Source organism: Macrobrachium rosenbergii, chromosome 41, assembly GCF_040412425.1.
Source record: "Macrobrachium rosenbergii isolate ZJJX-2024 chromosome 41, ASM4041242v1, whole genome shotgun sequence".
Lineage (NCBI taxonomy): Eukaryota > Metazoa > Arthropoda > Malacostraca > Decapoda > Palaemonidae > Macrobrachium > Macrobrachium rosenbergii.
In genome coordinates this window covers 24,829,339-24,854,054 of record NC_089781.1, presented here as the reverse complement: position 1 = coordinate 24,854,054, position 24,716 = coordinate 24,829,339, and the positions used below count along the sequence as shown (strand labels likewise).

The window sequence follows — 24,716 nt, the reverse complement described above, 5'->3', positions numbered from 1 at the left end:
AGGACAGTGTGAAGATTCTCCTGGACACACACTTTCAAAACAGGCGCGCTAACAAGGCACCCATACTCATGCTTGATTGACCGATTTATAGATTTTAGGCATACATGCAAAGCACTGGGGCAACACCCATACTCACTTTCACTTTGTTTGGTTTTATGTACAGCCCTCCACAGAGATAATTCCTTCTCTGGAGGGCCCATGTGCGTTTTCAAAATAAGGTGCTTCTTATATATATATATATATTTTATAATTGTCTTTCAGTGTTTTCTCATGCGCTGCCCATAATACGATTAGCTTTCGTGTAAATGGGTTGGGTTTATTACTACATGTTCACACGTTTACGGTCCCTGGTCCAGGTTAAGACTGTATTTAGGGTCACAGCCAAAAAAGGTTGGGAAACTCTGCTAATACCGCTTGCAACATCACGGTAGGAGTCTTCAGTATATGGATGACCTTACTTATGTGACTGCCGTTAAATTACTGTCTTTTATTAATATTTGTATAGAAAATTACTCACTGGTTTTTTCTCTGCATTGTAACAACATAAGTTTCTGTCATTGCGTTCGAAACGAATTCAGTTTATCCACATTATTAATTCAAGGGATTTGAAGCTGTCGGTTTTCGTTGGGGCTCGGGGAGGGTTATATAATATGTACACTGACGAAACAGTACACATTTTCCGGTATATCTCATATTTTTAACAAATATAGTGTTCGATTTCTTTAAAAAATTAACCAAACGCCACCCCCTCCCCCCACAGGACTGCTTCCATTGCAGGGGCACACCGACTTGTGTTATCATTTCCAAATAAAAAGTATTCCATGATACGTCTATGCAGTAATGCACGGGACTTAGAATGGTACTGTAAGGGGAGCTCTCTCGATAACAATCTAATTATTATCCGCTAAGGTAAATGTTGTCTGCAACAGATTTTATTGCTCGGGCCCTCCGCACATGGCCTTCGATAGCTCAGTTGGTAGAGCGGTGGACTGTAGTTGGTTCCGTAACAGACATCCATAGGTCACTGGTTCGAATCCGGTTCGAAGGATACGTTTTTCAAATACGTCCGAGTAGCGTTATGAATTCCGGCGAGTAATATAATTAATTAAGGTTCACAGGAGTTTCAAGGTGAGAATAAACTTGCATTAGTCACGAGAGGATTGTGTTATCTCATATCGATTTACTTCTGATCGTAGGCAATTGTCTACAAGCAACATTTCGCTAGCGGGAAAGTGCGAAATGTTCAGAATACGGAAACGTAAACATCGATGTTGCGTTTATTTTGAACTTTTCCTTTTGAGGCATTAAATGGAGATTACAGTTGAGTTCAAGATTTAAATTTAAATGTACTTCACCCAAGGCAATTCAAACCAAAACTGTAAAAAGCGATGAGAGTAGAGAGTAAGGGAGTTGGTGACTTTGCGAAGTTGGAGGATAATGGTCGTATGAATTGAACTGAATACCGAATTTCGGCCAAAGGCCAAGCACTGGGACCTATGAGGTCATTCAGCGCTGAAACGGAAACTGGCAGTAAAAGGTTTGAAAGGTGTAACAGGAGGAAAACCTCAAAGCAGTTGCACTATGAATCAATTGTTAGGAGAGGGTGGATAATGGTTGGTAAATATGGTAGCACAAAATTCGATGACGGATTAAGAATGATGCAATCGAAAGGACGGGATGGCGAGTGGCCATAACGACCTCAGTGCTTGCTTGACAGCCTAAATTTCAGGAAAGCAAATCGGGCTAACCATTTGAAGCCCACCTACATGCCATAAGATCATCATATCTTGTTCATTACGTTGGTCACTTGTGTTATTTCATAAAAGTGGATCTTTATTTCTTCATCTGCTTCTTCTAAGAAATCGATTTCATCTGCTGAGTATTATTCATCCTGTTTTAGTATAATTATTAACATCTTTATAATTATTATCGGCTCACCGCTCGGTAAACTGTCTAGACCTTATTGCTGGGAACGTTCGATTTGTCCAGTGACAGAATTTTCACTCAAAATCTTAACAGCACCTGCTGCCTTGCCGCCCTGAGAATAAACCCTTAATTTTAGAGGAAATGACACGTTTACGACATAAAACGTCTTCCCATGCCGGGAATCGAACCCGGGCCTCCTGGGTGAAAGCCAGGTATCCTAGCCACTAGACCACATGGGATATGAGAGCCATACGGCACCCTTAAAAATTTTTATACTAATTTTATTTATTTTGCTTCATTGGTAAAACTCTCAATCTCACGAGATTGGCTGCGCGTGACTCTAATGGATTTTAATTATAATAAGGACTGTCTGTGGTCAGAAAAATTATTATCAAAGAAGCTGAATTCCATCATTAACAAGATTCAACATGTATGAAGTCTTGCATCACGAAAAATTCCTGGTGAATTTTTAGTTCCAATGGAAAGAAATTTTATTTTACTTGTGATTTATCCCAATTATTCCTTACTTTAACTTATATCCCATGTGGTCTAGTGGCTAGGATACCTGGCTTTCACCCAGGAGGCCCGGGTTCGATTCCCGGCATGGGAAGCTATTTTGCGAAAAGTTTCTTAAGATGGTCATAAATCCACGGAGATTTTTATGCCTGCAAATATTAGGATTAAGCTCCTTTAGAACTGGTAAGTTCTTTATTATTTATATACTATGATTAAAATGGCTCGTAATAGTTTGTGTTGCTGATGCCTTTCACAAAGTTTAAATATCTAGACCAATTTAAATGTACTCACTTGACCAACTATCATAATCAATTAGGCTATTTTTATATAGTCAGACTATCTCAATACGCCCTGATCCAACCTTTCACCTTTGCTAAACGTTTTACCATTCCTACATACCTCCGCATATCCTGCCCTTTCACTTCATGTGGCATAATTCTAAACAGTATCCCATTTGCAATTAGCATCCGCACTTCACATCCATACAGGAGAGTTGGCTCAACAGTCCCTTCTGACATCTTAACTTTGGCTAGCATAGACACTATAGCAGGTCTTTTCTACATCTTTTGTACTACCTATTCTGTCATTAACTTTTTCTCAAGTCCTGCCATTCTCCATTATATACAGTATACTACCAAATGCCAATAAGAATCATGCATTTTTTCCATTCCTCCCCCATTTATCATAACATTTTGTCTTCCTGATTTCCGTTTACCGTTATGTGCTTACTCCGGTTCACATTTGTAGGCCCTCATCCAAACGCCTTCAAAGTCCTTCACTTGTGTCTGGAGTTTTTCGTCAATGACCCCATTATTAGTACATGTAATTCTTTGTTCTTTACAATATGATCGAAACATCTCAGAATACTGAGCTATCCGTCCGTCTACACGAACCTTTTGACAACTCCTGTGCACCTCTGAGCTTCTCACTCATTTGAGCATACAATGGGTATTTCATTCAGTTCATTTGCAAAGTTCCTACATTCTTTCATTTACCAACAAAAACCTCTATCTATCTATCTATCTATATATATATACATATATATATATATATATATATATATATATATATATATATATATAATGTTATAGGCAGATATACATATAATGTTACAGGCAGATAGCGAAACCAGGCATTTCACGAACTGCCTGAAATTTCAGGCAGATAGCGAAATGCACTTAGGTAGGGACATTTGATCCCCTAGAGCTAGTACTAAACACGGCAAAATACATTTGACCCCCAGGGGCTAGTACTAAACACGGCAAAACAGTGTAGGTGAGTCACTGTTTTGCCATGTTTAGCACTAGCCCCTGGGGGTATCAAATGTCCCTAAGTGCATTTCGCTATCTGCGAAATGCCTGGTTTGCCTATTTGCCTTAACTATATATATTTGCCTATAACTATATATATATATATATATATATATATATATATATATATATATATATATATATATATATATATATATATATATATACACACACATGCATATACATATACATATGAATTTTTCACCTTGTCTTTCTTATTTTCTCTAATAATAATGTTACACCTGAAGGGGTCCAAAATTACTAAAAATTATGCAAAATATTATTATTATTATTATTATTATCATTATTATTATTTAAATTATTATTATTATTATTATTATTATTATTATTATTATTATTATTATTATTATTATTATAAGACTAAAGGGTACAAAGTGGTGCAATACGTCTACCCAATTCTACTCTAATCAGTTTCCACTACTTCATTCATCTCCCTCCCTCTCTTTTTTTCTGAGCCTCAGGTTAGTAACTGGTTCTGTTCTGCTCCTGTACAACAGAAGTTGCAGCTCTTGAAATGATAAAATGATAAAGCAAATGATGACGAAAAGAAGACATCATTAATCATCTTGGACTCGGCGGTATTCACGACGAAATCAAAAGACTATTTTTCACTGCAAACAAATTCTAAAGAGTTTCCTTACGAATAAAACTGCAAATTATAACAGTTAATAATCGGAAAAAGATCAAAGTTTGACGGGATGGGTCTTCACTTTCACCTGTTTCAATGCCACTTCAAGCAGATCCCTGTATCTGTTTGAAAAGACATGAAAATCACTGGCCGTCTCGATTCCTTTTCCTTAACGGTACTAACTAGTTTTGGGCAACTGGCAGGGAATTTTGCAGCCTGAGAAGAGATGACTAGGCCTAAATACAACGGTATTTCCATTCTCATATCTAGTCGTTCCAATTACATTTCGCAAAAATAAAAAATAAAAAAGCAGAAATCTTTAATTTTCTACCGTACGTTCATGATCATGAAAAACGTCGAACACTGCAGAGGCAACTTGCGCCTGCTTTCATCTAAAAAAAACTCTTAATTTCGCGATTTGTTAACAAGACGTGATCAAAAATAGGACTGAAAATTTAAGTCAATTACAAAATTGGCTTATACTGACAAAGAAGGCTCTCGCGCTATATGCCTTCGATAGCTCAGTTGGTAGAGCGGTGGACTGTAGTTGGTTACCTTGACAGACATCCATAGGTCACTGGTTCGAATCCGGTTCGAAGGAAACTCTTTATTGAACTTTATGCAACTTTACGTGACCCTTTATGCAACTTTATCTGTGACACTTGATGTAACTTAATCTAAGAAATCCTATGAAGATGGTGGCACTTTGGAAATGTTGAAATCGTGAAGCCGTGTTTCGAAGAACTAAAATTTTTTTTTTTTATCTTATGGATTTACATAGTATTATCATACCTAACCCTCCTCTCTCTCTCTCTCTCTCTCTCTCTCTCTCTCTCTCTCTCTCTCTCTCTCTCTCTCTCTCTCTGGAACAAGGTTGTTTGACTAATGATTAAAATCACACCTCTCTCTCTGTGTGTGTGTGAAAGAAAGTTATATTTTACCAGTGAAACCATTTTGAAGCAGAAAAAAAAAATGTTCTCACTGATTAAAATCATCTCTCTCTCTCTCTCTCTCTCTCTCTCTCTCTCTCTCTCTCTCTCTCTCTCTCTCTCTCTCTCCACTAGATCTAGTTACTTAGTACTTATTCTGTCTCACTGAAATAAGATCGATTCGTGCAGCTACTACTATGATACAGGAAAGCAAGTTACTAAAAAAAAATTGTGAATATTAACAAACAGAATGGGAAAAAACCATGAACATTAGCAAAAAAAAAAAAAAAACTAAGAATACGAACAATACCAAAAAAGGGTAGAAAGCTAAAGATGTGAACAAACAAAAATATTTGAAAATTCATAAGATCAACATACAAAATGGGAAGACAACTAAGAGTATTAACAAAAAGGGAAGAAGATTAAGAATACGAACAACACAAAACGGGAAGAAAATTAGGAATACGAACAAAAAAAGGGAAGAAAATTAAGAACACATACAAAAAACAGGAAGAAAATTAGGAATACAAACAAAACAAAATGGGAAGAAAATTAAGAATATGAACAAAACAAAATAGGAAGACAATTAAGAATATGAACAAAACAAAATGGGAAGACAATTAAGAATATGAACAAAACAAAACGGGAAGAAAATTAAGAATATGAACAAAACAAAAAGGGAGGAAAATTAAGAATACAAACAAAACAAAAGGGAAGAAAATTTAGAATATGAACAAAAACAAAACGGGAAGACAATTAAGAATATGAACAAAACAAAACGGGAAGAAAATTAGGAAAAAACAAAACAAAGGGAAGAAAATTTAAATATGAACAAAACAAAACAGGAAGACAATTAAGAATATGAACAAAACAAAAAATTAGGAATAAGAACAAAAACAAAACGAAAAAATTAAGAATACAAAAACAAAAAGGAAAGAAAATTAAGAATACAAAAACAAAAAGGGAAGCAAATTTAGAATACGAACAAAACAAAACGGGAAGAAAATTAAGAATACGAACAAAACAAAAAGGAAAGAAAATTAAGAATATGAACAGAAAAAGGAAAGAAAATTAAGAATACGAAAACAAAAAGGGGAGCAAATTTAGAATACGAGCAAAACAAAATGGGAAGAAAATTAAGAATACGAACAAAACATAACGGGAAGAAAATTAAGAATATGAACAAAACAAAACGAGAAGAAAATTAAGAATATGAACAGAAAATAAAAGAAAATTAAGAATACGAAAACAAAAAAGGAAGCAAATTTAGAATAAGCAAAAGAGCAAAAAAATGGGAAGAAAATTAACAATGGGAAAACAAAAACAAACAGAAAGAAAATTAAGAATATGAACAAAACAAAACGAGAAGAAAATTATACTATGAACCATAAAAGAAAAGTAAGAATACGAGCCAAATAAAAAAAGGAAGAAAACTAAGAACAAGCAAAGAGTGAAGAAAGCTGTATCAACAAACAATGGGTAAAACTATCGACAAACCAAACAGAGAGAAAACTGAATCCGTATCAACACAAACAGAAAGGGAAGAAAATCATAAATTCTCACAAAAAAAGTTAAGAAAACCATGATATCAACAACGAAAAGGGAACAAATCACGAATATCAAGAAACAAAACTGAACCCAAAAAAAGATAAAAATGTCGGTATTAACAAACAAAAATCGAGATAACTATGAATATCAACAAACCAAAAAAAATTACAGAAAAGAATATCAACAACTGAAAGGAGGCCTACTGATGGACTAGGCCTAAGTGAGTGCCCTTGGCAACTAGGCCTAAGTAGAACTTTAGTAAGGTGGAAATATTTCAAAATTGAAAAGTTAAAATTTTAAATAAAAACCAAGTTCCTTTAGTGATGAAATTTTAATCACCAGAACTTCCACTCGGAAAATTAAACAACTAATTCTTCAGATAAATGTTGCTGCGCAGTGACCATATAACCATTGCTGTTCTGTTGGGCTGTATCGAAGCCTGTGTTGCTGTGAATTAAAGCTGGCCTTATGCCAGCACGGACTTTTGTTCCGGAAGCAAGCTGTCATACCAAGAACTTTCTCGTCTTGTTTTTTGAATTATCTTGTCCATGTGTAGGCCTACACATGAGCATTCCCTTTATTTATTTATCAATTATACAGTTCCTTATCTATTTTTGTATAATACTATTCAAGTACATGATACCTATTGGCTTACTACATATTCACGAATGTTATTTAATAATAATAATAATAATAATAATAATAATAATAATAATAATAATAATAATAATAATAATAATAATAAGGCCCAAGTGCAATAGAAAAACTACATTTTTATCTCAAGTTCGACTCCGATGAGAGATGATAATATTACTAATAATATGCACATTATACAAAATCCACTTCTGTTACATATTAAGTGAATGAAAAAATATCAAAATTGGTTTAATCACCGACCTGTCTTAATTACGAAATAGAAACATTCTTTAGCAGCAATGGAACTGCATAATTTCTGCCAGTGAGGAAGACCCTGAATTATTTGCGAATAACTAATTGCAAATAACTACGCAACTAATATAATAGCAAGTTTGAAAAGCATTTTCAAAACTGAGGAACAATTTGGGAAGAGTTTTCCAATATACAAAATTAACCTCTTCATTTTATATAAAAGGGATCTAAATATGAAAAACAGTTTGGTTGTCAGATTCTTATCTAAGTGGTGTTTTGTCCCGTAATGTCATCAATTCACAATTCGATTGTTTTAATAATAAACCGTTCAGTCACTAATAATCCCAATTTCCGAACTCAATTCATATCAGCTACTTTTTAATATCCAACGTTATTTTAAACCTTGTCTTTTAAATTTACTATCATAATTAGCTAATTTAAAATACCTCAATTTACATTAGCCAACGCTGGTCTTCAAAATCAACGCTCGCAGTTGAGAAAAACTCCTTGTGGAGGGCAACAGAAGTTTAACGTTCCACAAACATATTACTAAGCAACCGTGTGCCGTACGTGTTAATACTCTAAAAACACTTCGTCATACTTCTTTGGGCAAGGGTCAGTGCTTGCAGTTGGCCAGCTTAATTTAAAGGGACTACCAGTCTTGGAACTTGTTAATATTTAATGACACTACAAACGCAACGAATAGCAAAATTTTCGGTAAAATTTTATAAGTTGCCAATATACAATAATACCACGTAACCGTGGTGTTTACTGGTCACAATTTTACCGAATTACTTATGGAAGCGGCGGGGGCTGGTATTGTCTTACCGTATAAGTTGTAATTTGATGAAGTGCTCTTTTCAAAAATGGAGGTTACAATTTCATATCGTGTATTGGCAACTTATAAAATAATACAAAATTTTCAACAAGCCTAACTTATCTCAAGAATTTCTACATTACATTTATTCTGCTTATTAGTCGGCGTTATAGTAAGCACAAATGTATCGTGAAATAATGAAATGATAGAATTATACAACAAATTCAAATGCAGTTTTCAGTTTTCACTATACAAGTGTTTACAGTACGATCTCGCCATGCCACTACCACCAGCTCTCATCATCTCGTGAATTCACATCTTACTGTGGCCTTTAATTAAAACATCGAGAACATGATGAATAACGAATTCACAATAGTTTACCCCGCATGTGATAACCTATTACTCAAAAGAACCGGCAGTTAAGCTGTACTTCCTATTAGCAGCTGCAAGCCTCCCAAATCAAGTAACCTAACTAAAACAACAAAGTAGCATTACCTGAGAATATATATATAAAATAATGTGCGCTAACATTTGTAACGAACAGTGGTCGCACACTTGTGCAGAACTGCAGATCCTTGTATAGCCTCGTCACTGGGAAAGTTCACATTTTTTTAATTACTCAATGACACGGAGACGAACACCACAACACTTAGAAGATTGACTGACTTGAAAACAATGACTGTGAAGAGTACGGAGAGGGTCTTGTTTTCCGTAGCCCAAACTAAATACAACAAATTGATTGTAAGGGAGTTAGTAAACTTCTGATGATTTCCGACCAAAAATAAATAAATCAATCAATTACTTATTGGTAAAAGCATATAAAACATAATATGCGTATTAATTACATTCAAACTCGAAAATTACATAATTCCTAAACACAAACATGTTTTCAAATCAACCAGCGCAAGCCGTGGTAACGTTTATGAAATATCATTCGGTGGAATACAGCCGTGTTCCCAAAGGTATGTTCTCCCTAATATGGACAGATTTCTGGTTTTACTTTAATGGCTATTCTCTTTACAGGAAATAAGAAACAATCATGATTTCATAGCATTTTACTTCGAAATGGTCAAAATAATGGGATCAATTACACGTAAACTTAGCAAACGCAACCTTCTGTTTCCTTAATGATTATCATAACTAGTATTCGGCACCAAATCAAGTACAAAAGAATAAAAATAAAAAAAAGTCTGTACGGGTAATGAATACCAGCTAAAAATGATTGGAATTACCTAGGCTATGAGCACTGAACCTCAGAATTGCCTAGGTATAGCTATATCTATGAACTTCAGAACACCTTCGTAATATATTAACATGAAGCTTGTACAACGCCATTTCGGGTGATTGAGGACGTCTGGTAACGGTACAGTAGTATTAATCCCCGAATTTTTTTTGGCGACTAGTTGATCACATTGAGTTGAATAACCGCACTCTCGTCCATAACAAGTATGCTTTTGAGATATGTATGCGTTATTAGATGAAAAAAAAAAACTTTACATAGTGTTTACCTCATGTAAACCTCACATACAGGCCTTTATGATAAAAAAGAATACTAGAAACAGTTCACCATTTTCATAGAATTTAGGCCATAGGCCAAGCCCTGGGATCTATGTAGTCATTCAGCGCTTAAACCTTAACTGATAGTCACAGTAGAAAGGTTTGAAATATGTAACAGGAGGAAAATTTCGCAGTTGTACTATGAGTCAACCGTTTGCAGAGGGTAGAAAATAAGATGAAAGAGAATATGAGCGGAGGCACAGTAAAAGGAATGAAAGGGGCTTGCAACTACGAAGGGGGGGAAGGGATAAGAACATTTAATGCCTACAGTGCACCACATGAGGTGCACTGACGGCATTACCCCCTACGAGAACCATTTTTATGGTACCAGATTATGGTTATCTGCAACAATATAAACACTTCTGTCATGAAGCTATCATCCTTCCGTATGTGTCGCCTTTTCAAATCCGTCTCTTCTTGATATGAGCACCAGAACCTTCTTGATAGTTTCTCAAATACATTTCTCTTGCAATTATCAGTAAAGTTAATAAACACTATCTTTTTGTTGGTTTAAATATATCTGAGATTATCAGTTCAGTATTTCAGCACTGATTATTGAAAGTATTCTGTCCTTGTCTTTACATCTGATGGTGAATTTTACATTAAAAATTCGTCTGGACAACTACGTACGTGTAAAGCAATTATACATCACTTTCATGAACAGAGTAGCATATAGACTTTAGGGCAAAGGCAAAGTGCTGGGACCTATGAGGGTATTCAGCGTTCATTTTCATGAATGCCTTGCACTGAGTGACTCAAAGAAGGCAACCCCTTAAAAGTCGGCAAGAACAAAGTTTATAGATAACCAATTACCAATTTTCAAACTGAATTTCAACATAGTAAATCACCTGTAAACAATTAGCCAAGTTTCAAGGATTTGCTGAAGCAATTTGTCTTTTAATTTGATCAACTCCAGAGCATGTGGAAGAGAAAAATATAGTGGGTGTTTCTATTTTTGGTAGGACTCTTTACTTTTACATTTTCTAGCTATATAGACAAACCTTGTTTTTTACTAGATTTGGGAGAGCCTAAAAATATGCACAGAAAGCAGGTTCCTGACCTCTTAAAGTTCCAGTGTAAATTAATAAAACCAGTAAACTTTTAAAGCTTCAGCACCAAATTCAAATATTTGTTCTCAATATTCATGGAACCATTTCTCAAAAATTTCAATACATTATTGTTTTGTGGCAAATTACCAATTTTTCGACTTGTTATAGTTTGATAATTTCTAGCCTAGTGTGGTTTCCATCATAAATTCTTCTAGTCTTTGTTCCTCCATGTGAACTGAACTTTTGTTGCAGTTTAGTGCATACGTTAGCCAATGACAGGTATTGTTTAACCAGATTACCTTATCAACATCCTCTCTAGTTATACACAGTGAACCCACTTGCCGCATTTAAATATGTAACATTATATTAAGCATATATGTGAAAAAGATAACATACTTGTATTAGTAATATAGACCCATTTCATTCGGTATGCCTCTCTTTCTTGCATTACCGTTTAGTGGCTGTCAGTTACCTTCATAAGTGTGAAACTATGACAGTTGCTTTCATAAATGTGAAACTATGTTCGTCAGTTCTTGCTCTTTTCCTGTTTTCCTTTCAATTATACTTGTGTCTACAATAAAAAAAATTTGTGAAGGCTAAATAAAACAAAAAAAAAAAATCCATTTATCTTTTATTTTTTTCAAGTGAATGTGCAGGTTATGCACAAATTTACAGCCAATCATGCACAAATACAAACTTGTGCATTGATTGTACTTACAGCACCAGCAGGGAGTTTTGACACAGATGAACAAAGAAATGTCCATTTAAGAGGAACCCCAATGCCACATCCTATTATTGAAGAAATTCCACATGAACGGCAGATCCTCAACGGCTCGAGACTGGTGATGAGGAGTCTGACAGTCACAATGCGTTAGTGGGTGGAAGCACAGTAGTTTGTCTACATCAACCATACACACAATACAGCCATTCATCCATTCATCCACACACACACACACTCTCACACACACTAACAAATACATTCACACTCCCCTCCACAAAACAATTCAGTTTACCGTTTACTGTATACAAAACAAGAGCTGCATCTCAATAAAGAGAAAAATAATCATCTCTTTTTAACAAAGAACTTGTTAAGCTTATTCTAACCTCTCTCGAAAGAACTGTTCTGCAGAGTAGCCACTCATAAAATCAGGAATTCAATCCACATGCAGTGCAGGAATAAAATAAAACGTTATACAGTATATTAAATGGCCTAAAGATGCGAGAGAGTAAAAGAAAGCCAGATAAACTTGTGTGGTTTTGTCAAGTACACATACACAGGGCTATCTTGATCAATCCACATCCCATCTCACTTGTATAATGTACACAAAACCACTGAGATCTATTTCACCCACAGTCAACTTTTAACTAAAGATACAGCAAAATAGGCTGCAGAATATCATGAACACTTGAGCAACAGTATTATAAATGTCTTTTAAAAGGTTCGTGTAAATAGCCAATCACATGGTTGTTAGTTGTGAGTGACAACTACAGCTTACCCAGCTGCACCACCAACCATAATCCCTTTAGCTGACCACCTCCACCTGAAATATATTGAATAGAGCATCAATCTTGGGCAAGGGTGAGCCAACAGCAGCCATTTGAATCATTCACACTAGAAAAGGAAAGTAACATGCCAATTAAAAGTATGTTTTCTAGAAACTAAGTATAGTTAATCTATACAAAAGGAATGGAAAATTACCAATTGCCTCTAGGAACATAATTCAGTACAGCAATAGACACATGGGTCATACTTACATAATCTGCAAAATATGTTTAGTTAGCTATGGCATTTCAATGACAGTTGATCTACCTTCAGTCACAATAAAACCACGACATACATCAGTCACTCATAATTAAAGACCCACTTAATATCATTACAGTACATACAAAATAAAAAGGACCTAAACAAACCTGATTCAACTTCTTTCACACACATTTATCACATGCAAACCTGGGTCAAGTCCAATCTTATCTGACCTGATGTGACGTTATACCCACAGTCATTTAAAAAACTCAAGTACCTAACTAAATGTAGTAACCTTTATCATTTTTCTGTCTTCACCACATAAATCTTTTATGATATCTAAACTGACTGGAGTACAGTACCGTACACTGAAATATAAAATAAAGGAAACGCATTCAAATAATACTGCATTGTACAAGACAAAGCTATTAATGAACAATTATTTTGTTAAAAGTTCTGTAAGGTAATCCTAATTTACAAATATAAGATCACTACAGACTATAACACAGTACCCATGGTAACAAGGCTTGTAACTTCGTAATGAATCCCTGTAAAACACAGAGGATAAAGCCTGATGATTCCTGAAAATGATTAATAAACTGTATTCATGATATATAAAAGAGAGAGAGAGAGAGAGAGAGAGAGAGAGAGAGAGAGAGAGAGAGAGAGAGAGAGAGAGAGAGAGAGAGAGAGAGAGAGAGAAGCTGTGAGTTTTGGAAAAAAACACCAAACCACCTTTGATATTATAAGCCCATGGCAATTTCCTACATCATTTACATACTGTCACTACAAAAAACACATTTACAGTCATACCATCCTAACTTACAATCACCATCCAACTGTCATTCTGCAATAATGTGTAAGATTTATCTGCAAGATAATACATCATCAATGAGTAATTCAAACCAAAAATGAAATTCTCATCTTTCAGGCAGACCATGGAAAAAAAAAAGTTGATCAGAAAATAGTTTTCAAATTAATACCAACAGGGAAAACTTAAAGGTTTGGTTAATTCACAAGAATAAAAATGAACTAATGCAGAATTACATTGAAATCAATTTCCCATATTTTATCTTTCAACAAATTTCTTAAAAAGAACACTGCAATTAAAAAGGCTACTACATTTGTTCTTGTAATTCATCCTATATGGAATAAAGGCCAATAATTTTCTCTCTCCAAAATGGTTGTTCTTCAGAAACTCGCCTATAACATACCACAGCTACTTTCAGTGCACTAATGAATTTTTGACATGATAAAAATTAACATTTTATTTCAACATGACTTAAGATAATTAAAACCACCTTAAAAAGGTAAGCACAATTATGAGTAATCTTAAGAAAAAAAAATCATATCAATAGTAAAACATTAACACAAAAATATAAAGCAATTTAAAGGTAAAAGGCTATGATCTAAATATATAGGGTCACTCTTGGTAATTACTAAAATTAAGAACATAATGGGATGGGAAGCTATTAAATCATTTCTTGCTACTGGATCTAAAAGCCTAAAACCTCGATATTCAAGTCACAAAAATAGGTAACCTAACGTCCAACTCTTTAACATACATCTTTTATTAAAATCTACAACTCTTTTACTGAACTGCAATACAGTGTACTATTTAAAGGTCATGATGAAGCACATATTCTTACTACAAACTGAAACTATTGAAACTCACAGTAAAATATCATGAAATCATATTTACAACTAGTCTCTTGAAAATTAAAAAAATATCAAATTATATTTACTAGTGTTGAAAATAAAAAAATTAATATATCTCATTTGCAACCAGTTTAGTGACAGCCTTAGAGAATTATAAACACCAGCCCAACAAACTGAACTCAACAGGTCAAGACCATTAAGTTAATGATGATAACTGGTTAAGCTTCGTTTGTAAAATTTAGCTGGGCTGAATGCAGAACCATCCTTTCTCTCTTAATAATTAACCATTCACATCTTAAGCTACAAGAGGCAAATACACATGAAAATGAGGAGACAAGTGCAATTAACAGTAAGTCTTATCATCTCTTATACCCAAATTGAAACAACTTTGTACAGCACTTAAAATGTACTCCTTATAGACTAACCTGGAACAAAACACGGCATATTTAATTTCACAACTTGTAGGCATAACTCGTGTATTACTTTTCATGCTCAACTATGATGCATGCAAATAATTCAAAAGTTAAAAACTCTCATTTATAAACATGAATACAAAATTTATCATGTGCACATTGTTACTGAGCAAAATTTACAAAATGTCATAAAAAGTTATTAAATACAGAATGTAAACTTTCTCAAAGAGGATACTGTTTATGGAAACCACTAACCTGCCAATGCCATTTCAATGCCCTGGAAGAAGAAAAAAATTAAAAAACGTAAAAACCTATTTCCATCTAATTGCTATAAAATTATAACCTAAAAGCTAATGTAAGGAAAAACCAAAAATAACGAACTGAAACTATTACAATACCTAAATGAAATAAAAATTCTCCTACTGACAGAAACTGGCTTAAGGAGGAGGCAGCAGCCCACAAATTAAATGAGTTTCAAGCACCTTAGTAATGCCATATAACATATGCAGCACTAAACACTAAAAATGCAATATAGTATTAATAAATATCATAGCCAACAAGATCAGTTTTTATTAATCAAACTTTTAAGCCATAGTGATCTCAAGGACAGTACAGTACTTTCATCCACTGCTAGGTTGAAATGAATAATAATTCCTACCATTTAGCCGTGGCAAAGCATTCTGATTTCAAAGTTGGATCTTAATGTCTACAGTTACCTATTAAATGTGAGGAAACTTATTCAAGGAATTCAGATAGACAAAATACCAATCAAGAATACTGATAAAAAAATATAAATACAATAAAGGTATATAAGAAAAGGTAATTATTTTAATACCATATTCTTAAAGTGTATCATTTGTTCGTTCCCCATTTTCAGCTCATGTTAAAACAATAACTTGGTTAGCCTTCTTTTCCCGTTTTGTGTGAAACATGCATTTAATCTACATTTTTATGCTCATACAGTACAGGAAAATTAAATATGAGGATTGTAGAAATTCTCTGCCATCATCTATGAAGCTTTTAGCTCAAAGTAAGTTTAAATAAACTTCACAAAACCAGCTATATTTTGGTATAAATGATTTAACACTAGAAAAATAAATCAAATATACAGAAACTGACTGACTAAGAATTACTAGACAAGACTAAAACAAATCTTTAGTGTTTAGAGTCACTTAAATACCCAAAGCTAATTACACACTACATAGGATGAAAAATCCCTGAACCTTCTAATCATTCTCCAATGAAATATTCATAACCTGTGCTACTGATTAAACCCAAGGTAATTTCTACTTAACAGGATACATTCTCCAACAACCTAAATGAAAGTGAACTTTATTTACATATTCCATTCATTACCATTCCCTAATGGATAACCAAAACTCCCAATAGGGCCTTCCAGATAAACTTAGATGCACATTTGACCTGCTTTAGTCTCACAAGGAGTTACTCCCATATTCATGTCATACAAAACATGTATCATCACTGTGTAAGAAGTGGACAGTAATGCTTCAAATTCATAATGACAACAAAAAGGAGGGATGAGCTACACTCAACCTTGAAACAATTACAGGCAGTCCCCAGTTTATGACGGGTCCGGTTTATGACATCCCGAGGTTACGACGCTTTTAAAAATATTCACCAGAAATTATTTCCCAGTTTACGATGCATGTTTGGGGGTTTACAACGCGTCGTACACCGATCCGACGGAAGATATATGGCTCCAAAATGGCAGAATAATCAAAATTTGGAGGTTTTTTGATGAAAAACTCAATAAAAATGCAGTTACATCGTTTTCAATACACCCAAAGCATTAAAAGTAAGGTTTTCTTAGGATTTTTGAAGATTTTCAACGATTTTTTGGTTTACGACGCGGTGTAAAAACGGAACCCTGTCGTAAACCGGGGACTGCCTGGACTGTAATGGTCATTATCATTTCCCAGTTGAAACTAGAAGGTACCTGTAAACCTGAAAACCATTGTGTGCTGTACCATACGTCGATACTAATAAAAAATACAACACCCAAGAAACATAACCTAAGGCCCCAGTAAATAATTTTTTAAGAAAGCTACATAATCACATAAAAAATATTCAGGGTAATCTCTGGGGATACGGAGTTCTCAATATTTCTGGAATTTTATCAATGACCCTGGGCTTTCCTGAAATTGATAAACTGCAATGTCATTCAGTAACTTCCAAAGGTTACACTACAAACATTTCTTGGCATTATAAAACAAAGGGCATATTACCCCTGCATATGCTCCCTAGCAGAAACCCTTTGGTTTTATACTAACCTAGTGCAACAGTAAATTATCTAATCATCACCCACTGACCTCTCACCTTTAGTGCTAAATACAGTAACCAATTTGTTTCTTTAAATATGAAAATATTGATGTAGTACAGGTATTTCAAATCTGTTAGGACTATTTCCGTTACTATCCAAATTCAGCATGTGATTCTTTCAACTCTTTCACACTGTGAAAAAAAGTGAAAGAGTTACTTTGTAAGAATTATGCTAATGTACAATGTCTAATTGATCATAAAAATAAATTTTAAAACTCTTCCAGCAGCAACATGCCACATGATATGGTGTACTTCAAACATTTAAATCTATCACTACTTTTATTTCCTTTAAACTTTGCAAGTTAATGGCTTTGTTTTAATAATGTTTTACGGTGTCCTTGCACCAGAAGTTTATCAAACACTTGTATCTGCCTTTGTAGAAGCTAACACCTGAACTCTGGCAACCATAATAAATGAACTATTAAACCCTAACAATTCATTTATTTTCATACACACCCATTAATCATATAATGCCAATATCAGGACACTAGAATGTCTCCCACCATTTATGTCACCTAAACATAGTAAGAGTGATCACTGAAGCATACAGTGCCCTGGGATCGACCAGTAGGAACCAACCACCGCTTCAGTGTTTGTATAGTCTGAATGTGAAACAAAAGAAGTAGCTCTATATATTTGATGAGTTTGCATGAAAAAACTTGAATGTTTTTAAAACTCTGTTCATCACAATCCCATCAATCATACAATAGCTGGTTTGCAGCAGTTTGGGTGGGAGGTCAAGTAGTTGAGAGCACCAGGTTGTCTGCAAGTGCTTGTGGATCCTGGAGAGCACTTGAATATAAAGACCACTTCAATGCCAGACCCTACTTCTCTTGGCTAAGAATGGCCATTATATTGAGCCTTCTTGGGACAAACCTTGGTCTGTCCTTGACTCAAGGCTCTAGAAAATCTGCGGGTTACACTATGTAGTGGAAATCAGAGAGAGTAGAACAAGAACTAGATGCTCATAATCCCATTAGATTACATCTCTTGACTCAAGATTAATAGACAAGAGAAACTAGGGCCCCCTTGAAAATGGGCCGAGTGAGTACAAGCCCATCTTTTACTCTTTATATCCTTCATACAAACAATTTTCAATGCAGACTGGCATCACTAAGTACCTGCACCTAAAATCAGTGATATGCATCATGATTCAAAGCCATGGAAGTTGCAATGGCTCTTAATGACGTTCACTTTCATTCTCACCAGTCCACTTTGTCCTCCAAAATATTGCTATGTCTCAACCATAACAATAAGGACTTGCTTCATTAACTGACCAGTAAACAATAGCCTCAAATATCCTTAGCCCTTTGAAGAAGTTACAAAATGTCCTCCATATGAGCAGCTGGTGTGCAACCCTGCCTAATAGACCATTTAGCTTGCCAACTCTCCTCAAGAAGGCAAAATCTAATAAAAACAACATTTTCAGAGTAAGACCCAGAACAGAAGGCACCTTAGGGGGATCATATGCCATTTGGTAAGACCAAGTTGCCACTAAGAAGGTTGAAATGCTCAAGGTTTATCCTTCTAAAAGTGTTGAACCAGTCTATTCAGACTAACAAGTTCTTGTCTCTTCCTGAAACAGAAATACCTGCATTACAGATGATGATCTGTACCCTTTAACTGAGGAGACTGACATCTAAAGAAATGTGAACAAAAGAGTGCGTACAATGCAAGCCTCCTCACTAAACCAATAAAATAACAACTCCATACATATATAGGCAGTCTACATTCAACAGGATTGAGTTACGGCCACTGCACCATCCTGAGAAAATCCTTCTATATGATTTCGAAAGAGTAACTCAGAGCACCTCTACATTGCTGTGAACCTCTTAATGTGTGGCTGCTTGAGCAGCTTTTTTTTTTTAAATTAGGAGCCTCCTGGAAATGTCCACTAGCATAAACTAGAAAACTGCCAACCACTCCCATTACATCCAAAGGGGAGCAAAAAATGACATCCCTGCATGGTTAGAGGCCTTGAGTTTTAGTATCTGCTTGATAAACCTCAGTGGCAAATAGTACAATACTTTGATTGCCTCAGGAATGTAGTATTTGTCTACCATTTTAACGCTACTTGATCCAGTTTTGCTAATAAAAAAAAAAAAAAATGAGAAATTAACAGGAAAATGGGATAAAAAAAAAATACAATAAATTTTTAATCAATTTGTATTTTTCATAACTAACAAACCTAAGTCTTTACGTATCGGGAAAATCTCTCTAGTGCAACTGGATCCAGTTAAAAATAGAACAAGGTTTGGTGGCATCAGTATATCAGCCAATAGGGAGAGACAGTAGGCAGGGCCTGACCTCTTCTTCCCTTCATATACGCCACGAGTCGCCAGTTACTAATAACTGGGAATATCTGTCCAAGATTGCTTGGCAAAACCTGAGGGAGTTCTGGTAAAGATGTTGACAGGGTTAGTCACACAAACATTGAAGAAGGTGGTTGGTTTCAACCAGTGGATCAAGACAGTGCATACATGAATGATTACCCCTCCTCTGTCTAAAAGATAAAGACAGCACCTAGGGACATCTGAAACAGGAAATATGGACACTAATGATGGGGTTGTAATGACAAAATATTTAAAGAACCTCAACCAATGATGCCAACAGAAAAATTTACTTCATTTGTTACCTGACCAATAAACGACACTAAAGGGCACCATAGTTTCCAAATTAATGGTACAATCACCCCTATAAGCTTAGATCTTCATGAATATATTTACCCACTCGAAAGTTATAAGCTTCACCTTCAGTTCAACCTAAATGTTTCCTAACTATTTTTTAATCGCAATAATCATTGACAATTCCACATAATCTATTTACAGTGAAGAACAAACCAACCCAGTCAATTTCAGTACAACACTAATTGCTACTTTGCAAAAGCTTTCACCCAGTCTTTTGGAAGACCCAAAATCTACAAATAAAAATAAAAAAAACCTTTTGGAAGAAATATGCCCCGCTTCATTAGAAGTGAAATTTTTACAGTTCTTTATGAAGTAAGGCATCAAATACATACAGAAGCTACAGAATTAATTCATATATTTTGTGTTAGCACAAGGAACCTGCATGACAAGACAATCAAAAGTATAACTCAGCAAGATACATCTAACATAGCTTGAAAAAATATAAATATCATACATACAGCATGAATTTCCTTTAAAATATTTTACCGGATAAAAATGTAATTACCAGACATCTTACCTTTACAGCGTGGTGTCATGTGGATGAGAGTAACCTAGAGTAATCCTTTTACAATATATTATATAAATTCAAGAGTAATCCATTCAAAACAGAAGTATACTCCAATTTTATTCATCATTTTGCATAAAATGGGACTAAGAAATGAAGAGGCCAAAAAACTACTGGAAAAATACAGCAATTCTGATGACAAAGTTGAAAGCTACTTACGGCAAAGTAACTTGGGTGCACTTCCTTACAGTTCTGTTCCAAAACTGATTCTACGGACTAACTACAGGACAGCACCATACAATCAAAATTACAAGGCAATCGCAGTTGGCAATACATAACATAAATTAAGGAAACTGAGCTTTGACTGTTTCCAAAATGAAATTATCACACACAGCACAATCAGCAAAATAAAAAAGAATAAATGGGTACTGTATTCATTTTTCCCTACATTCTTACAACTACAATACAGATTAGCACTGTATGACCTTTTACCAGAGAATAACATGTTTTAACACTTAAAAGGCTATTTCAAGTATTGTTTTAGACAATCACCAAAACAGGGAATGGAAGGAAAAAAAATCTCAAGGTGGAAAAAAAATGTGTTCCATGCATGCATAAGAAAGTTAATAACACTACTCAAAATCTTGATTGCATAAGCACAACATAAAACCTTAATGTTTAAACACCAGGATTCCTATATCTTAGGAACTACAAAAAACCAAGACAAAAATGGCTTGGATAAAGTGGAGGGCATGACTACAATTGACCTATACAGCCTGCTGTTAAACCAAATGAAAACAGAGTTCAGAGGACATACAAAAATGGACATTAAAAAATGAAGAATGAAACAGTATTATGGTTATGAGATTTAATATACTGTACTAGTTACTGTCACAATTAAAAACACTTTATAAAAAAATGTTTTTAAGCTAAAAAATAATAAAAATAAAAAAATAAAAAAATAATAAAAAATAATGCAAATGGAACATGAGGAACCAGATGCAGTATGCAATAAAGAACTTTACTAACTGAAATGAGGTAAAACGATATCAACTGATGAGTCACAAAACTTACGAGGGGGCAATGCACATGAATTAAAACTCACTTAAAACACCACCCACCACAACTCAAAGATAAAACTATGGCTGAGATCATATTTATTACTAAGAGAATTCAGTAAGCGCCATTTGAAATTTCCTGTACACATGAGATCATAGTCATTACTATGAGAATTCAATACCCATGATTTGTAATTTCCTGTGAATATCTTATTGTCAGATTATCAAGGAGTCTACTTTTTTTATACGAGAAAATGTACGATGTCTTTAATCATCCTTAATCGTACCTGACAAATTTGCTGTATCAAAAAGTCTTTTAAGACAAAATATGCTGGTCAAAGGATTGAGATGCTCTCCACTATATCTATAAATTAAATAAAATTTTCAGGTCAAAGGATTGAAATGCTCTCCACTATATCCATAAATAAAAATTTATTTAATTTAACTAAAATGCTTTGCCTCCTACTGAATGTCTTAGCTTACGACAAACTTAAAGGCAGAACTAATTGAAATTAGGATAAAAAACTGTACAGTATAAAAATTATATACTGAAGTTAGACACCCTATGTTAAAAAGCATCATGAAATGAAGTCCAAGTTGTGATGCATAAAATACCAATTCATATTTCAGTTGCTGAAATCTCAGAAATGAACTAGTCGCTTGTGAAAGCAAAGAAATATATAAATGATACACAGTAATATTTTAGCACTGGTGCTCTAGTTTGAATCTAAAAAATATTAAACAAAAGTGCCAATACAGATACACTCCCAATACCTCCAAGCAAAATAACAGCTGTTTTGGTCTACGTTACCTTGTGGGGTTGGCAGCGAGGACTTTGGTGGTGGCTGCAAGCTCTGCGGGTCCAACTGAAACTCCAGACTCATAAAAATCATTAGTGGGGTAATAAATATGATCATATCAATTCACAGCTGTTTTGAAATGCAAGATCATATTAGCAACCATTATGGAATTCATAAATTTCACATATATTACAAGTTCCTTTGATATATATGACAAAATTAGTGGGTGGGCAACAGAAGCCAACTGAATTTTAACTTAGAAAATAAACAAAAATCCTACTCATGTAAAACAAAAGGCATTTAATGAGATCATGAAAAATTAAGCTTGTTCATTCTTCAGTGGCAACATGGTTTTCATAAATTATACCGTGAAAGAACATTACAAATTTATGCTGTTTAAGGAAAAGACGAAGAACTTTTTGTATGTCAGTAAAGATTAGAGGTTAAGCTGGCATATTCACTGAGAACATACTTATCTTAGTATTTAAATTTGTACTTCTCCATATTCTTATATACATAATGTACAGTATATATATATATATATATATATATATATATATATATAAATTACAGTCGTCATCCCATTTTCTTTATGTATGTTACATTACCAGCACTGCCAGTTACTGTTGTTAACCCAGGCATATATTTAGAGACACTTTATGTGATGTCTTTTATCATGACTACTATTAAAACTGTAGATAATAAAAAATTACCTAAAAAAACAAAAATTATTCAGGTAAACGTTCCTCCCAGGCCAGCCTGAATCACTGTCCAGATACAAATAGCACATACAGATCTACAGAAAGCAAAAACAGACATGGAGACTACGTGGAATACAATGAAAACTGCTTTCCATTACACAAGTGAAGAGTAATTACTAACAAAACTGATTTTAAATGGGATACATGAATTTAAAAAAGGGGAATGGTATAGACAGGAAAGTGAATAAAGCACTAGAAAACAAAGAAAAGAGAAATTCAACGAAACTATTACAGAAGACAAAGCCATGCTGTATACTAATAAAAAAAAATTAATAAGAGATTTTATGCTGTTCTGCACAAACACCAAAAGTCAAGAACGATGTCCTCAAACGACGTGAAATTTCTGGAGAAACAATGATTTAACTATGATATACGTGATCTGCTTTGCACATAAAATATGAAATGAAATTATAAGCTTTATTGCAATGATGTCAATAGAACAAATATTTGTAAATTAAACATATTTCTTGAAAATATTAAATCACTGAACAGCGTAGACTTAAGCAAAGGCCACCGGATATCAATCTATGTGCAAATTAAATTCAGAACAGGTTAAATTACTTCTTAACTACAGCCAATCAATCTTAACTGCAAAGGTATGAAAACCTAATGGTATATGTCATCCATCCTTCAATAATAAAACCACCATCAAAAAGGAAAATGAAATCTTGTCAAAGACGTAAGAAAGAAGAGATTGATGTGGAACTACCTATTGCAAACAGCACATGGAACAAACAAAAAATAAAAAATTATCAGACAAAATGACAGCCAGTTAGCTCAAGGTAGAGAAGACCAAGAGAGGAAACCTGAAATTGTTTTGACCCATCTTCACAGGTAACCATAGAGAGAAACTTACGTATGCAAGATGCTCTTACGTACAGATGTCCCTATATGTTTTAAATAACTACCTCTGGAATTTTAAATGACGAAAAAATCCTCCAAACTTATTACAGCTAAGTGCAGAAGGCACTGGAGCCTTCAATCACGACACACATGATGACGTTAAGGTAAAGTGCCAAAAAAATTAAATTTTACCTGATGAGAACCCTCAGTAAAATAAAAATAAGAAAAAAGGTAACCTAAGTATGAGGCAACACTTGGTAGGGTATTCTCGTCCTTAAAAGACCTATCTCGAGTATTATGCCTTAACAACAAAGATACTACAAACACTATCTGGATCCTCTCCTCATGCCAGGTGCACGACCTCGAGCTTTTCTGGTTCTGGCAGAAACCTGTTTTTTACCTCCTCTTGCCTTACCCTTAGTTGAAATGCCACCGCCTGCTGCACCACTGCTACTGGAAGAGTTTCTCGACCGGCCTCGCCTGCAAGCACTATTCGATGTATAAGGTCTAAGTTGCCTTCTGCAAGTCTGTCTACCTCTGTTGTTCCGAGTTAGTCTGACTTCAGAATTATGCTCCTTCTCTTCTCCCGAAGAAAGATCAGCTTTGGAATCCTGCAAGTCATCTTTATTTCCATTACAAATCACTGCCGGCTTATTTTGGTCCATGTCAACATCACAATGAGATTTTTCAGTCTCAATGCTATTTGAAACTATGACT

At 34.4% G+C, this 24,716-nt stretch overlaps 1 protein-coding gene, 1 long non-coding RNA gene and 4 other non-coding genes across 6 annotated transcripts in view; 3 read left to right on the top strand and 3 right to left on the bottom strand.

The window, feature by feature from the left end:
• melt (melted) overlaps positions 1 to 9,097 on the bottom strand; it is a 59,678-nt gene extending 50,581 nt beyond the window's left edge. Inside the window, exon 1 of the mRNA XM_067084184.1 lies at positions 9,079 to 9,097. The gene's annotated coding sequence lies outside the window, so the exon portion shown is untranslated. The remainder of the gene's footprint in view (positions 1 to 9,078) is intronic.
• On the top strand, positions 959 to 1,048 carry TRNAY-GUA (transfer RNA tyrosine (anticodon GUA)). The gene is given in 2 exon segments: positions 959 to 995; positions 1,013 to 1,048. It is a non-coding gene; the product is annotated as a tRNA-Tyr (tRNA).
• Positions 2,094 to 2,165, bottom strand: TRNAE-UUC (transfer RNA glutamic acid (anticodon UUC)). The gene has a single exon. It is a non-coding gene; the product is annotated as a tRNA-Glu (tRNA).
• Positions 2,465 to 2,536, top strand: TRNAE-UUC (transfer RNA glutamic acid (anticodon UUC)). Its single transcript has one exon. It is a non-coding gene; the product is annotated as a tRNA-Glu (tRNA).
• On the top strand, positions 4,912 to 5,002 carry TRNAY-GUA (transfer RNA tyrosine (anticodon GUA)). Its single transcript is given in 2 exon segments — positions 4,912 to 4,948; positions 4,967 to 5,002. It is a non-coding gene; the product is annotated as a tRNA-Tyr (tRNA).
• Positions 9,098 to 11,803: 2,706 nt separating the features above from the next.
• Positions 11,804 to 22,708, bottom strand: LOC136826763 (uncharacterized). The gene is made up of 3 exons (XR_010849704.1): positions 22,407 to 22,708; positions 15,261 to 15,282; positions 11,804 to 12,730 (listed from the first exon to the last, which is right to left on the bottom strand). It is a non-coding gene; the product is annotated as an uncharacterized lncRNA (long non-coding RNA).
• Positions 22,709 to 24,716: the final 2,008 nt, after the last annotated feature.